The 17,701-nt window shown below is 40.3% G+C and overlaps 1 protein-coding gene across 4 annotated transcripts in view; it reads left to right on the forward strand.

Annotated features, from left to right (window-relative positions):
• Positions 1–4,601: 4,601 nt before the first annotated feature.
• Positions 4,602–17,701, forward strand: part of nat16 (N-acetyltransferase 16) — a 46,458-nt gene continuing 33,358 nt past the window's right edge. For 2 of the 4 annotated variants that reach the window (XM_080871938.1, XM_080871939.1), the window contains exon 1: positions 10,125–10,708. The gene's annotated coding sequence lies outside the window, so the exon portion shown is untranslated. Of the gene's footprint in view, positions 4,882–10,070; positions 10,709–17,701 lie in introns of those variants that run through there. The other 2 variants (XM_080871940.1, XM_080871937.1) reach the window with 2 other exon arrangements.

Here is a 17,701-nt window from a genome sequence, read left to right on the forward strand (position 1 = left end):
TCGGTTAATCTCACTCTCTTATGAACACTTCAGAGAGTAACTTGAAGTTCACTCTGTTGCCTAAAGATACTCTGGCAGACTGGAGCAGCCAAGGATTGAAACAGGGACCAAAATCATGTAAATCTAGTTGAAATTTAGTGACATAAAATAATATACCACTCATATAAAAAGTCCAAGTATTGTTGCAAAATTAGTAACAGGGTTTACAATTTTTAAAAAAGAGTACTGTTAATTTTTTCAAATCAAATGGGTTGTTTTACATGTAACTTTTGTGTACATTTCTTATACATTACTGATTTTATACTGATTATACTGATTTTCTAACACTGGAAAATAACAACATGTTAGAAATATTCCAGTGTTAGAAGATCAGCACTGCCCAGTGTTAGCCATTGTTAATCTTCAAAACTGACTAGGTTACTTTTAAACATATAACACTGTCAAAAGTGTTAATTTAACACTCAACAGTGTTGTATTTAACACTCAGAGGAGTGGCCCCATATAGACACGCTGTAGTGTTAATTTAACACTGGAGATCTTGCTGTGTAGAGAGGTTTTGGAAGTAGGCTGTTACTCTGACACTAGCAGACACACGACTGGGAGCCTTCACAGGAATGGGGCCTCGGTCATAAATCTGCTCTTATGGAATGCACCCTTTATGCAGGTCCCAGGAGGGTCAGAGGTGGTTGCCATAGTGAAGTGGCCAGAAAGCTGGAGAAGAAGAAACCTGAGCTGACATCAGACTTGAGGTCACTCTAAACTGTTTTTGTGTTTATCGCACATAATATAAAGCACTTATTGTCTGGGTGTGGGCTTTCTGTTTGTTTGGGTCTCCTCCGTGAGCAGAGACACGGCAGCCTTTTTTTTTAAACTTGAACCTTCAACTGCTTAATACATGTAAGAAAATGCACTTTGAGCATATTTGTCTTTCCTCTCTCATAAAATGAACCCAACATTATCCTCAGTTACGTTAACACAAAGGCATCTGCTGTGATGCTCACACCTCTGATGTTTGCTGATTGTTTTTATGCACAGATATAAAAATATGGATATGTACTGAGAATGATCATAATAATAATGATTCTGACTGACTGAGTAAAAACTGAATTGAACCGGGACCTTTTGAATCAGAAATGGAATCAAATTGATTATAGAAACTGAAATCAGTACCCAGCGCTAGTTGTTTAGCTCTGTATGCCAGCTTGATGCTTGAATAGAGCTGATCCGGTGTGTTAGCTCCTCTGTTAGCGTACTTGGTGTGCTGGTGAAGTTTAGGAGACGCTGCTTTTAATTCTTGCGTCAGTAAAGTCACCTGCAATGATGAGCACAGCGTCAGGATAGTGGTTCTGCTGGTTGCTAATGCTACTGCACAGGTGTCTAAGGCCCGAGTTAGCATTAGAGGAACGTAAACAACAGTGATCATCACTACAGTGGACTCCAAGTGTTGTTCAAGAAATGCACTTCATTATCTGAACATCTGCAAGTGGTGCGACACCACATCTATAAAAATAGGTTGTGGCAGTTTGTTGAATTATTCTATTGTGTGTTGGCACAATGCCCCAGTCAATTAGACTCAGAAAAAAGACTCCCAAGAGTTAATTTCAGACATTACAGGCCACATGAAGCAAATTAATTGTGAAAAATAATGACAGTACAATTAGAAAACGGCTGAAAAAGTATGGCTTGTTTAAAAGGGCTATCAAAGAAAGCCTTTTCTCTCCAAGAAGAGCGTGTTCACATGGCTTAGTCACACCTGAACAACCCACCAGCACGTGAACAAGGCAAACGTGGCTCTATTACACAGAAATGTCTATAAACATGCTCATTTACTCCAAATATCGATGCAGTTACTTCCGACCCTCCCGTCTTTGGACAGTCAACAATGAACCAGCTAAAGAACAACAACAGATAGATATAACATGATGTCAGCTAATGTTAGGCTAGAGTGTCCTAAAAACAGTTTCCTGCTGACAGTTTGTTTACATTCTCACATAATATGACAGCTTATCTGCAATTCAACAATTTTACATTTATTTAGGTATTTATTTTATTTATTGTCATTGTCAAAGAACAATGAAATTGCGTTTGGGGCTTCCGTACAACCCGTAAAAAAAACAAAAAAAAAACAAATACCCCTTAAAACCCAAGTGTAAATATTTAACCCAGTGTGACTTCAGTGCAATGAGACAATCCTTAGCAACAACATGAGAACAAGACAGGTAATGTTCATAGGACATTCAGACAAAGACCTGAGAAACATGACAAACTGCAACAATGCAACCCGTTCAATATTATTGTACTGTGAGATATGATGGTTGTCTATTTAAGAAAGAGGGGGGGGGGAGAGAATAAAGATATAATGCACCAATGCAAACCAGTTCATTGCTATTAAGAAGTTGGATATGGTTATTGTCCGTGAGAGGGGGGCAGAATTCAGGAGCCTCACAGCCTGTGGCTGTTGGCCAGTCTGGATGTTCTGGCCTGTATAGACCTGTACCTGAAATCCCCTTCAAAGAAAGTCGTACTAATGCTCGCTAAGTTTGAGAGCCTGATCCAGAGTAAATACTGACAGCTGAGCCTTCACTCATCACAGATGAATGACGATCCGAGTTTCTGAGGTGACTCAGGGGTAAAAATTTAATTGCAACACATTTAATTTACACTTTTGATTGCTAAACTGATTGTTAAATGTTGATATCATTAAAACATTTTAAAATAAAGTGTGTACAAAATGGTTTTATACATAAACAGTGCTAGAACACACCATCCATAGCAGGGCCGCAGTCTTTGATGCATCTTGGTTGACTAAACTATGCGATCGTGGCTCAAGAGTTGGGAGTTCGCCTTGTAATCGGAAGGTTGCCGGTTCGAGCCCCGGCTTGGACAGTCTCTGTCGTTGTGTCCTTGGGCAAGACACTTCACCCGTTGCCTACTGGTGGTGGTCAGAGGGCCTGGTGGCGCCTCGCCTCTGTCAGTGCGCCCCAGGGCAGCCGTGGCTACAATGTAGCTGCCATCACCAGTGTGTGAATGTGTGAATGACTGAATGTGTAAAGCGCTTTGGGGTCCTTAGGAACTAGTAAAGCGCTATACAAATACAGGCCATTTACCATAAGCTTGTCCTACAGCAGCAACGTTATAAACTAGGAGGAGTAAGAAAACAGAATTCAGTTAACTGCAGTCTGCAATACAAATACCAAGGAATAAAATATCCATTGAGATTATAAAATGTCTTTTACATGGATGTTCTGATGAGAAGCAGCACAGAATCAAACCAAACAAACTGGGTGTGGTTAGTTAAGCTCTGACTGGCTGCACTTTCATGAACTTAGATTTAAATAATAACTGGACTTTGATTTTCTAACACCTGCAATGCTCATTTTAAGATTTGGAAGTCAGTTAGAAGGCTACAAAATCCATCTGCTTCCAGTCTTCCTCACAAGTTGAAATATGGTAACACTTTTATTGTTGATATAAAGGATATGTCAACTCTACTTAATGTCTAAGGAGCTTGGTAAGAAAAGTTTCTGGACTACTTTAAGTTTCCTTAAAGAAGCTGTTTCAGCTCTAGGATCAACTGTTGGAGAGTCCCAGATTAAAGCCCTCAAGAGGGTCATGGACCCCCTGTTGATCCTCTACCTAATCACATGAGCCTAGGTGTGAAAACAGGTGTGGGTCCCAATCAGCAAAGCATTTGGGTGAGCTCACTGTGAGACCTAGCCCCACCCCCACCCACCCACCCACTTGGTCATTTGTTGCTGAGAACAAATGACCAAGCATGTGAGTGGGCGCTAAGGCGTCTGGGAAGTGTCTCACAACATGGATTATAGACAGTTGGTGTCGTAGGCTCTGTTCAAAGATGGTCGCTCACAGTGGACATAGATGCTTCTTTCACTCCTCTGTCCTCTCTGTCCAAAATGTGAACATTGGCATCCTCAAAGAGTGACCTTTGACCTTTAGATGCAGATGAACAGCTGAGTCTTGTCCCGTGGAGGTGGCTCTTCTATGTTGTGCGTTTATGAAGTGTCTGTTTGGTCTGAGCATTCCTCTACACTGTGCAGCAAACACCACATTGTTAAGTTTGTGTTCAGGAGTTTTGTCTTTGTGATGAACCAGTTTGTGTGTGAGTGTGTTGCTGGGATGTTTCTCTGATAAACCTGCTACATGGTGATAACAGTGTTGTTCTGTTTGTCCTTCTGATTCTCTGTAACACTTGAAAATAAACATTTTTGCTTGGCTGTTTATTGACCTAACAAGGTGTTTGGATCAATGTTATATTATCAGTATTATACAAAAGCTTGGTTTTAGTACAGATCAGATTAGTTGGATTAAAAGCTACTTAACTAACCACACCCAGTTTGTTTGGTTTGATTCTGTGCTGCTTCTCATCAGAACATCCATGTAAAAGACATTTTATAATCTCAATGGATATTTTATTCCTGGTTAAATAAAGATTAAAATAATTGAAATAACAAAAATAAAAATCTACTCAAAGTGATCTAATGTCATGGTCTGAGTGAGCAGACGGGCATTTCCATCAGTGCCGGAGCACCCTTGGCTCCGCCCGTGGGCAGGACTTCCTCAGCTTCACGCATCTGGAGCTAACTGGGACCATCAGGCCAAAGGGGATTTAAGCTCTGCGCTGCCATCTCCTCTCTGCCAGTTCGTCAGCTACCTGATGGTGGTAACCGGCTCTCACGGTCATGCTGCTATTCTCAAGTAGATTGACTCACGCTGTTTCTTGTGCTTCAGGACCTTTTCTCCAGTGTCGACTGCTGCTCACCACTTGGATCTCGGCTCCTTTCCACCTCACTGGGAAATATTTCCAAACCTGACCTGCCTGTCCTCCTGCTCACTCACCACTTTGGATCCAACAAACCCCAGGTCAGCCATTTCACCTTTTTCAAATTCCAAGGAAGTGCCTCACCTCCCCCTCATTACCACACCTCCACCTCCTGCAAGTAAGCTGGAAAAACTGTTATACTTACCCTCTCTGGTTATCCACTTTAACCCAGCTCTAACCCTGCTCTCCCCATGTGATTTAACCAGTCAAGGACAAACGTACAGAAAATGCTGCATCAAGCCTTGTAATCATAGCTTTCCTAGTTTTGTTAAGCCTGGATTGACAGCTTGGTGTGATGGTTAGTGCTGTTGCCTCACAGCAAGAAGGGTCTGGGTTCAAATCCACAACCTGGCTGGTTTGCAGTGTGTAATTGTGTGGATGCCCTCAAAGGCATCCACACTATTGAGTTCCTGTTTCTCTTTATTATTCTTCATCTGCAAGTTGCTTCCGTACGTTTTTCGGCGCTTAACTACTCCCTCAGTTTTTGTGCTATTTTCACCATTCAAATCTTAAGAAATTCTGCTCTTTCCTGCTATGACTTTGGTGCTCATAACTTCTATGCTTTTTGAGATATTGAATTTTTTATGCAATATTTTTTGCCCATTTCTTCCACATTATCATTCTGGTCACTGGTTTTCCTTGCCCGGTTGAGCTGTGTTTTAGCTCAGTGAGATGAGCAGCCGTTCTCAGACTGGGAGGCCTGGGTTGAAATCCCGCTTATGGCAACATTTCTTTCAGTTAACAGTTAAACTTTTTTAACTCTTTTCAGCAAAATTTTCAGTTTTTTCTGCTGTTTTCAGAAAAAAAAAACTCTTTTCAGCAGAAATTCTGCTTATTCACCTCATTTCTGCAAAAATTTTCAGCCTTTTCACCTCTTATCAGCACACTTCTCAGCTGTTTTTAGAAAAACTATTTTCTGCAGAATTTTCAGCCTGATTCACCTCATTTCTGTAGAATATTGAGCCATTTCACCTCTCATCAGCACACTTCTCAGCAGCTGTTGTGGATAGGCGTAGCTTTGGGTCACGTGTTGTCGGTAATAGTGATTGTTATATCACCTGTTCACGGCCCGAGGGGAATTTTTGTGAACGAGTGGGTGATGGGGGAAGTCGACTTTTGCTGACCGCTCAAGCTTAGGTTGTGTTTGATCACTGTTTTTCTACGGATTTTAAGGATTTGATAACAAATAAAGGAGTTTTAACCTGGAACTTTGACTTACGTTTTAAACAGCGGGCGCGTCAACATTATTCCCCTATTCAGCTGCTCGGCAACTCAAAGGCTTGACAGTCGCCAATAGCAGCTTCTGCTCATTTGAGCAGAATTGTCAGTCTCTCCACTTCTTTGTAAGAATGAGTTTGGCTCAGTGGAGGGCCAGGTTTGAATCTTGCTCAGGGCAACATTTTTTTCACCTGTTTTCAGCAGAAATATAAGTTTCTTCACCGCCATACAACTTTTTGCAAGTTTTCAACTTTTTCAGCTTTTTCAGCTTTTTCAGCAGACAGCTTCAGCTTTAAAGCGTCTGAAGGAAACGGTTTCCAGGGCCTAATCCATGGATCGACTTCCTTCGAGGCGTGGACGTCTATCAGCAGAGAATGTACCTTCACCTATCAGCAGAGAATGTCCCTTAGTCTGTAACACAGTCAAATATATTCTCAAGTAATATTCAAGCATGCCATTCAGCGTGTTAGTACGAGCTCGGGAGCAGCTTGGGAGAACAAGAAAACAGAGACTGCTTCAGGTTGTCTTCCCAAATTGACTCAACTTTATTCACAAGTACAACAGTTTATATAGAGGGTAAAATTCATGAGACAGCAGATTTATCAGTTTAAACCAGTACAGACCAAGATAAGGGAGCGTCTTCCTGCCCTTGGGTGAAGAAGCATCCTTTGTGTAGTTTATTAGTTCAGCTACAATTGTGATTATCTCAGCGACATATTTTCAAGGCACAAAACAAAGAGTTCTTTTATTAGTGAAATCTGAAACAAACCATTTGGCCTTCAACAGGCGTCTAAAAGATTAAGAAACTAATGTAGCTGAGGGAGTGATCTCTGTGGTATTTCAACCTTGTACCAGCCTGTGATTCTCACACATCAATTCTTGGGTCAAAGAGAAAAATAACTAAAACAAAGGGGCCTTATTGAATAACAGAGTTTTCCTGTATAATGTCACTATAAAACAATATCCAGTAAATGCTACCATGGTACTAAAATACCTAACAGCGTCCACACTGCATTTTCGCAGGAAATGCAATTTTTTTTCTAGTTAGAGTTAAGTTGGTCATTCTAAATTACCCATGAATATAAGTGCAAATGGTTGTTTGTCTCTATGAAATCATCAACCCCCATATTGGTTCATTAAGGAAGACCAGCAGTAATTGCCTTGATTAACAAAGTAGTTGTTCGAACAACAAGATTTCATTGTGTTTTCCTAAAGTTGTTAACTTGTGTAGAATGAATTAAAACAAATTTCACTCTGCATATTTAAATAAATCACTTCAAGTCAATGTATGTATACTACGTTGAGCCAACGTGATCTGATTACATCAAACCACCAAATGTGTTGGTTTTACATGGTCAGAAATCAGTTACTGTACTTGGTTAAAACACGTGGAAAAAGGTGCCATGATTAAATTGTGTTTATCCAACAACGGATGTAAATCGAAATGTGGTTTTCATTAAACTTTACCATCATTACAATCATTAGTTCTCAAATCAAATTAGTAGTTTGAACTCAGCTAATCTCATGTTAAGATAAGATAAGATAGATAAGATAACTCTTTATTGTCATTGCACAGTCATACATAGTACAGTAGTACAATGAAATTGGAAAAACTGTCCTACGTCGGCACTACATATAACACAACACGACACGATATGACACATCACAACGTAACAAACAACACAACACAGTATATTAACTTAGTATAAAAAAGAAGAATAAGTGTATGTGTATTGCACACTGTTATTATTGCACATTAATTATTATTGCACCTTGTTATAAATATAAATATTATTGTTATCGTTATAAGTGGTCATAACTGGCTATTTAAGATTCAGTAAGGAAGGAGCCGTTTATTTAACATTTTGCCAAGAAACAAGTTTGAAGTGGTTTGAGTTCAAACATGGGCTCATTTATGTGTCTGCTTCTTTTGGCTGTCTCCCCAAAAGCTGTCAGAAAGAAGCTTTATGCCAAGAGTAAAGGTAAGTGTGGTGTCTTTTTGGGAAAACGTATTACAACACACAAAGTGAGTTAAATAGTGGCTGTGCTTGTGATGCTAACACACTCTTATAACTGTTGGAAGACGTTAACTTAGAGATCAAAACTGTGTTTTTAAGGTCACACATGAGAGATTTGTTGCTTTTACAGCAGTAACTCGGTAAACTTTATAAAAGATGAGGTCGGTGGTCTTTAGCTGAGACTTCAGCCTCCTCTGATAGGATTGAGGCACAGAAGCTGCTGCTTTTTGTTTTCTTTTTCTCATTCAGAGTTTTAAAGAGAATACTGAGAAGTAAAAGCTGCACAACTGATCTACAGAAACACTTGAATCTCCAATCAGTCATATTATGGTACACAGCACAGATGCTGCTTCTAGGGTTAGGGCGAGGCAACGGGAATCACATTTTTATGAGTCGTTTGTATTTAGGTTGTTTCTGATAGTATCACTTCTATATATTGCATGTGTAAAAGAAAGCAACACCTTATCTTATAGTGAAGAACCATCATTAAACACTGGAATTCAAAGTTAAATCGAATAAATATTCTATAAATATTATTTTAAGAATTACTGTCATGTAGATGAAAAAAAGAGACAGCTCCATTCATTCATATCAGCACAGAGAGAGAGAGAGGTGCACTGTGCTGCATTAAAATTCAAACTGAGGGCAGATTTTTCAGCTCTGACACGGTTTGCTCTTCAGTTGAGTTGAGTTTTCTATTTTTAAAAGAAAACGTTATTTGCTGCACAAAGTGACTTCGTCCTTATTCATCCATCCACAGCTCTGACGTATAGAATATATTTATACTGCCAAAATAAAAGCTAGAAAAATACATCCAGTAATTACAAACAATATGATTCTTAACAAGTTTTTTAACATGTTTTTTCCTTTACGTTACCTTTTTTTTGTTATTTCCTCAGAAATAAACCTGAACCTGTATCTGTGAGTGTTGTGACTGTCCTGCTAATCGGACCTTTTGTGTGTAGATCTTTCCTAAATCCTGGTTACGGACTACGAGAGGAGCTGGAGTTGTACAGAAAGTATGGAGCACCTCTTACCGACCCCTGTTCCCCCATGGACCTTGGAGACCCGGACCCCTTTCCCCTGCACATTGCATATATCCACTTGGTGTTTGTTGTTCACTGTAAATAAACGCACTGTCTTTCGCCTAAGCAAAGTCCCTTTAACAAACCTTATGAACAGTGTTCTTCATTTTCTTTCAATTTCACAATTATGCACCACTTTGTGTTGCATTGTGTTTGTATCACATAAAATCCTGTTGAAATACATATAATTTATGGTCTGATAGTTATGCTAATGTTGCTGTCACTACAATTATTACAGAGATTCAAAGAGTGAAGAACTCACATATGGCACGCACAGTCCTCAGCTGGTACAGGACTGCACTCAAAGGACTTATGATGCTTGAAGACAGAATAATAATAATACACAGAATAAAAATAAATATCAAACATAAAGAAAGAAAATCTTGGCTGCTTGTAAGTTATTTCATTCATACTGTTTGTGCATTCTTCTTCATAGCATGCAGGTAAACGCACACAGGACTGATTATTCAGTGACTTTGTCCTCAAACTGTGGAACCCGGTTTTATTCTAATCCAGTATTAATGTTCTCAAGGATATAATTTCTGGTTTTGTTGTTTTTCAATAACACATTTCGATGATACACTGAATGTTCTGTTAGAAATAAAAATATTCTTTTAGTTTTGATATAGTGTTTTTAACACAGTCATTACTCAAAATTACAAAAAAATACTAATTAGTAAATAATTTTTTTTATAATTAAGTGTTAAATAACCACAATGATTTTTTTATATATAATGAATGAAACTCCAGAAAATAAAAACTCAAAATAAATCAGCAAGTTATAAAAACTGAAACGGAAAATCGAATTGATTTGTTAACATTTGTGTGACTTTAATGATCCTTTGATGTCGCCTGTTTTCATGAATTGAATGAATGAATTCTGAAACGGTGTTTTATTCCACGCTACAGGAGGCGAACATGACTGGATGTCCTGTCCGAGAAACTAAACAGTTCTTATGGCCGCCAACCGGATCCTTCCGGGTCACTGTCCTTAGTGAGGACCCTTCACACCGTGAAAGGTCTGAAACACTAACAGACTCAAACATTTAAGGGGATCTGTAGTGATACACTGTTACAAAAGTCCTCTAATTGTCGCACACTGGGGAATGCGAACATTTCTGCAGCGTGAGAAGAGAAATCACAGCTCGCACCTGATTATCTGCAGCGCATCTTGACCTGAGTTCATTTTTGAGCCAGCAAAGGACGAACATGTCCGCTACACTGATGCAAAATGGCTCACTGCTGCTCCTGCTTGGAATTCTCTGCACGTCCCTGATGGTGTCAAACTCACGCAAACGGACACACAGAAATAGCGGAGGGGGAGGGGGATGCTGAGCCGCTCCAGTGAACCCAGTATGGATGCTGACGTAGGAAACTGGGATGGGCGGAGCTTGGGGTTCGTATTGAATCTCCGGGGACACCGGCTGGTCTGTGTCGTTCATTCATCGGTGGAATTATTCTGCTCCGAAATTAGCCGTTCCACCATCAGCCATCCTGACTCCTCCGAACACCGACTCTAAGGACGCTACTCCTGGCCATCCTCTGTGGTAAGACCCGAACAGCGTAGGGCTGGAGGCTCGGCAGCAGATGCCGGCTCAGCGCTGTCCTATATGTTGTCTAAAGGAAAATTACCAGCTTATACTACCATCCTATACGGGCTGCGGGGCGCGCGGTGCTCAGCAGGCCGGCTCGCTTCGTGATGACGTTTTGATGGATGCGAGTTATTTTAATGGGCAGTATTGCAGTATTCTATTTTTGGTAGTATTGTTGCAAAACAGACAACTGCATCGTGTTCTGCGTTATTATTCTTATTCTTATTGTTATTGTTGTCCCTCCACGCATATGTCCTCCCGTTAATCGGTAATACCACTGTTATTACTGTGATTACGTTTTTCTCTTTTGGAATTTCGTAATAATTTGTCCGCATGATTTAAGGCCAGGGTTTACTTATTAATCCACAGCGTCACATAAGCAGAAAAATGTATTATGCTGTAACGCGCTGAACATTTCAAAATAAAAGCCCTTATAGATAATTTTAGAAAATTCATCTGATTTTGAGAAATTGCCACATTTCAAACATAAAACGATCTTTAGGACTTCGTTAGTGTCAGCTATCTCTACTCACATCTTTTAGACGACCTATTCAATTTTTTCACAGCGAGGAACAGAGAAGTTCTGACAGTAACACAATCTGCGTCCTTAAAAAGGACAGTGAGTGACTTCATGTAGACCTTTTTGGGCGTTTCTTGCTAATATTCTTGAACATTTTTTGTTTTATTACCTACCAGCTCATTAAGGTCTAGTCTAATTCTTCTGTGGTTTAATAGATGATTGATTCAAACTGAATCAATTCAACATTCATAAAAGGTGAAAGCCTTTCTACTCTTCATCACTCTGGAAAGGATGAAGAGTGGAAGGTGGTTGATCCAGATCGTGATGCCCAGGAGAGTGGGCATTGGACCTTTTGACCACATTGTTAAGCATAGTCTTAGAGAGGGTCAGGATGCCTGAGGAATGGAGAATATCTTTCCTGGTACCAATTTTCAAAAACAAGGATGTTGTACCGTGGGATAAAGCTTATGACTCATCGCATCGAGGAAAAAGTTGTTGAGGCTATGCTAAGAAGAGAGGTGATGAGCAGTAATTAGCAGTGCGGCTTTATGCCCAGACAGAGCCCCACAAATGTGATAATTGCTTTGAGTGTTGAAGTGTAGAGATGGTCCGAAGGAGTTGCACGGTGTCTTTGTAGCTGTGAGAAATCACTCCAAGACAGGCATGTGGGAACGAGAAGTGTCAGAGACATATGTCTGGCTGGTGCAGGACACGTATATGAGGACAAGGAGAAAGCGATGAGGTGTATGTAGAAGGGACAGTTGGGTTCAAGGCGGAGGTGGGATTACATCAAGGATCTGCTCTGAGCCCCTTCTGGTTCACAGTGGTGATACAGAAGAGGCCAGGCTGGACTCTTTGTGGACTAGGATGGTTTTTAGAGATGGTGGGACTAACATAAACCAGAGGCTGAACTGGAGCTGTCAGGGGTATGACCAATGGGAATGACCAGAATGGACAGGATTAGAAATGAGCATATCAGAGGGACAGCTCAGGTCAAGCATTTTGGAGAGGCAAGGCTGAGGTGGACATGTAAGGATGCTGAAGATGGAGGCAGAAGAAAGAGAAGTTTATGATTCATAGATGCAGTGAAAGAGAATATGCAGAGGGCTGGTGTGACAGAAGAGGGTGGTAGGAATAGGATGAGATGGAGATGCAGATGATCTGCTCTGGGAACTCCTAAAGAGAGAAGCCAGAAGGAGGGGAAGTTTGAATAATTATAACAGAAGGACCTTAGTAAACAGCAGGATGAGGGCTCAGTCTGCATTTTCAACCCAGCTCATCTACCGTCACACATCTCAGAGAGGGATCCACGCTTAGTTTTTGGGATTGGGTTTTTCTCTTACCCAAATTAAGGCTTCCACTGAAAAGGTGTGGCCTTTCGTTACTGAGTAATATATAGCAGCACAGTTACTTCATGACTCAGTTACGTAGTATTGATTTGTCACCAGGTTTTGGTCATCTTTCAAAAGGTTTGTTTTCTTGCTTTTTCTATTCTTTCAGGAGTAAAGGAAGAGTGTTGATGTGATAACAGTGAACCAAACCGCCGAAGTGTACATTTAACAAACATTCTTTTTTCCTCATTAAATATTTAAAAGCATTTTGCATACTGAGTCAAATAACCCTTAAAAAATAAATGAAATAAAACTGACCGAGTGTGCACAGCTCCACTGTTCCTCAAAATCAGCATTATGGCAGGTTGAAATTCATCATTAAATGTCATAGCATTTTTTTCTGTTCCTTTTTAATCTAGCACATTGTTAAGAATGATATGTTTACCATTCATTGAGTGTCTTGGTATTCAAACAATTTTCTAATGCTTAACTATAAATGAGTTGAAATTCTTGAGTAAACATGAAAAACATTCAGAGACTAGTACAAACAGCCATCACTTCACCCAGCATTCTCAGCCTGTTATAGGCCAATTTCCAACCTTCCTTTTATCAAACAAATCTCCAAAGAATTGTTAAACAGCTAACAGATCGTCTGCAGAGGAAGAGTTTCATCAGGATTCAGCTTTAGTGAAGGTTACTAATGATCTCGGCCTCTGACAGTGGACTCAGCTCTGCGCTTGTCCTGCTAGACTTCAGTGCATCGTTCGATACTGTCGACCAAAGTATGTTAGTATATAAAGTAGTGCATGCCATAGGAAGTAAAGGTGCAGTGGTTTGAATCATATGCAATAGACTCCTTTTAATTTTTCCAAGTAAAGTCACACACCAAGTTAAATTCCACAGGATCCCGTGATGGGACCAGTTCTGATTACATTATGCGTAAGAACTCGATGACCTCTAATTTCCTGCTTCTACATTTAGATAAACTGAGGTCATTGTGTCTGACCAGATACTTATTGTGCCTGGAATGAACTTCACTGCCAATAACACTGAGGAATCCTGGAGTCGTGTTCGGATCACCCTAGTGGAGCTAGGTTGCTCTAAGACTTACTTGTGGCCCCTTACTTGTGAGTTTTCAGCTTTCATGACACTGTTCTGTGAAATAAGCTTGGAGTTAAGAGATAAACACGTTCTCGAGTTTCACAATTAGGCTTAAAACGTTCCTTTTCGAGTTGGGGCTGGATCAGATGATCGAGAATCCTCCCGTTGTTACGCTGCAATGGGCCTAGGCTGCTGGCTTCCCAGGTGTTTGTTGCCCATACATTTTTGACTCTCTGTGAGCTTATGAACCACTCTGCATTTAATCATTAGTGTTTAATCATCTTTGGCTCTCTTCTTCAGTTTGTCCACCAAAGATTTCTTCCAGTTAAAAAGGGAGTTTTTCCTTCCCACTGTTGCCAAGTCCTGTATTGTTGGTTTTCTCTGCATTATTGTAGGGTCGTCACATTACAATAGAAAGTGTCTTGAGGTATATAAGCTATATAAAGATAATTGAATTAAATTGAACTGAATACATTCCAGGGCTCCAAAATACAAGCTAGCTGAAAGGTTTATGTAATTATTCTGGACAGTAAAAATCACACGATGGTCATTAAAACGGGTTCAGACTTGATGATGATTCATCTCCCATATCATGACCGCATAAGATGGCTGAACAAGTATCATCATCAGTATATTGATCCTGAATTTACATGGTATTAAATTAATACTAAAACGTCCATGATCACTAATGCTAATGCTCCCCACTTCAATCACAGATGATAATAATAAAACGGTAATAACTATTCAAAAACATAAAAAAAGGGTAAAATCCGAAACTGCTGCACATGAGATTAATGCTGCAGAAAATCGTTTACTAGCACGATTTGTGAAATAAATATTTCAGTTAAATTAATTATTTTAACGCTGCCTGCGCTATCAGTGTTATTCCTAATGAGGGAGGCTCTACTTTAACTTTAAAATGCATGCTTTTAAAAATTAACGGTGTGTGTTCTGTGCTCCAGAGGCTGCACAAGCGCCAAAGAGACTGAAGGTTAGAAACATCTATAAAAACACTTTTACATTGTCTGCATCACCAAATACAAACACACCCTGTGACGAATCAGCAGAGTGTGCATGTCATGCAGTGGTTTTAGTAAAATATGGCTCAACACTCGTACATATAAAACACCCATCAGCGATGACATGTTCCACTTAACACATGCAGAATAAAAGGATCAGTGACAACACGGCGCCTCCAGCTGATTTAAATAGAGAGAGAGCTTCTGATATGAGCTGATCTCTTTTGACAGTTTGGTATTTGGAGTTGAAAGAGAGGAGGCATTATTGTATTAATCATGCAAGTGAGAGAAAACACAACACGGACATCCTTCCCTGTCCACTTTTGTCAACAATCTTTTTAACACTGTTTCTCTGACAAAGGCAGTGGACGTCAACACGGGACGGTTATGTGGACAGAGATCGGCTCATAGTCTGCTACCCTGGGTTCAGATGGTTGAGCGTGAGCCTAACAGGTGATTAAGTCAGCGTGCACAGCTCGTTACAGTGATAGGCTTTATACTTCATGCTTGTGCTGCTTCCTCACCAACTCATCACCAATGATTCCAATCTAGTGTCTGATTGTGTGCTTGTTGTATGTTTCATAACGAATCATGTGACTATGTACATGGCTCTTGCGTAATTGGGCTAAGTGGATTTGTGCTTGTTTTAAAGGACTTTGAGACCTCTATAATATTAGCCGACAGAGACCTCATGCATAACAGTGTTTACACATTATTGATGTTCGAAGTCTTTATGTCTATACTGAGCTGAGCAGCTCACAAAGATGCAACTAAAAAGTGCAGGTGGAGGCTGCACTATACAGTGCTGTGAAAAAGCATTTCCCCCCTTACTTGCATTTTTCAGATCATCAAATAATTTGTAATTTTAAACAAAGATAACCAGAGCAAATACAAAATGCAGTTTATTAATGGAAAAAGCTAAAAACTGAACTGTGAGAAGTCATAAAGTAAACCTATAAACTGGTTGCATTGCTCTTGGCTGTCAAGCAGTTGCTATAACTGGCAATTGATATTTCACGTGTCTGAATGAATTTTGTCCCACTATAGTTATCACAGTTATTTTAATCCAGCTGCAGTGGATTCTACATCCTGTGTAAGGTGATGTCAAAACATCTCAATCTGATGTTTCTGGGTTTCGGATTTGACTAGGACTCTCCCCAACCTTTGTCCCTTTGGTTTTTTTTCGTTTTCAGTGGTTTTGAGTAGACTTACTGTTGGGTTTTGGATCATTGTCCTGCTGCAGGTGTTTAAGCAGAAAGACAGCCCAGGAAAACAAATAAACAAACAAAAACCCATCACAGAACATCCAGCCTGTTCTCACTCCCGAGGTGTTACATCCCGATGATTTGTCACGTCCCGAGGCGTTCCTGAGAAACGCGAAAGGTGACCTTCCACGTTCTTATGCTACACGCCGGGTTATGGATGAAATCCAGTTGACTGATGCTCCCGTGGTAAAACACGTTCCAGCCATGTATTCCAGCCCAAACTCTAACCTTAACCAGCACATTAATGATGTTAGACAGTGTTTTCCCAAGACATTTAAGTAAAATGAACGTACATATTTAGATTCATTCCAAACAGTTCTCATGTTTCCTCGTTTTTCCGATCTCGTGATTGAGGGACGTGTTGGGTACCCAGAAGCGTAAGATGTTGACGGTTTGTCACCCAGCGTATGTAAATGTTACACTTTGGGAGACAGAACGTGTTGGAACATCACACTCTCTTCATTAGTTCCCTTTGTGTTGCTTGGTGTCCTAGGCTTTTCTGCGTTTGTCCATTGTTTTTCCATGTTCCCCTGTGTAGCAATGTTGGCTCATCAATAGAGGGCGCTAGGACGCCACTCCCATAAAAATATCGTGAGAAACAACTATAAAAATAAGTTTTCAATGGATGAGTTTGCTCGTACGTCATGTTGCCTGCCCTATTGGCCAAACATGATTACATTCTGATGATTATGTGACAGCCAAATGGGAGTCTGTGGACAGACTGCAGTTTTTTCCAGTCACAGGGGTCTGAGCCTGAGTGTCTGTTGGAGCTTTGAATTTGCCCCTCGGGCTGCAATTTTGTGCATCCCTGACCAGTTGGCATGGACTGCCTATCTTGTTTAAGAATTTGATTGGACAATTCAATGTTATTCACACATCATCACAGCAGGGGCACTCACTCGTTCGCTACTGCTTGCCTGAGGATGGTGACTTCAAGCGCTCCAGCAAGTGAAGTTGGTTAGCTGGATGTGGTGTGAGCAATGCCTTCTTTTGCATTATGTGTCTGCTGTTGATTTGTCCTGGTGCCAAATTGTTTTGGACCACTACAGGTGTACGGGGCTTAAAGCACTTAACAGAAAACTGCAAAAGACACAAAAGTAGCCACTTGGACAATTGCATAAGGCTACACCTCTTTGGCGGGTTTAGAACAGTCGAACAGCTGCATGAAAGCTGTTGAACTGGCAGAAGAAAGTACGATGAAGAGGTGACAAGAAATCAGCATATTTCTGTCTAGAGTCATAAGCTATGCAGAGCCTATGAGTTGGCTTAGATATTAGTGTAGATATTTGTGTTTGCAAAACTGTGTTGATTTTAGATTTGTGTGTTTTCTCCTGACCTTTTGGCTGTTTTACACCTTTTGTTTCACCCGTCGGCGGGAATTGATTCGAGTTTAGTGATTCTGATTCCTTGTCGATTCTCCTGTCACCACCGTCGCTAATCAGCAATAAAGACATTACATTCATGCAAATTAAATGCATGCTGTGGGTCAAATTTTTGTGCATGATTGTTGAGGTGTTTCCCCTCTATGTTGTGATCACTGTTGGAGTCATTACTCACAATTATTACACGTATTGCACAGAACACGCTCCTTAAATGTAATGCAGTACTTTACTGAATTACTTAGAGACGCTGTCTCATAATCACCATTTAACAATATAAACCTGAGGCTACAACTCCACACAACAACACAAATCCTTAATGAGGACTCTAAG

This window comes from Rhamphochromis sp. 'chilingali' (genome assembly GCF_963969265.1).
Source record: "Rhamphochromis sp. 'chilingali' genome assembly, chromosome: 1".
Taxonomy (NCBI): domain Eukaryota; kingdom Metazoa; phylum Chordata; class Actinopteri; order Cichliformes; family Cichlidae; genus Rhamphochromis; species Rhamphochromis sp. 'chilingali'.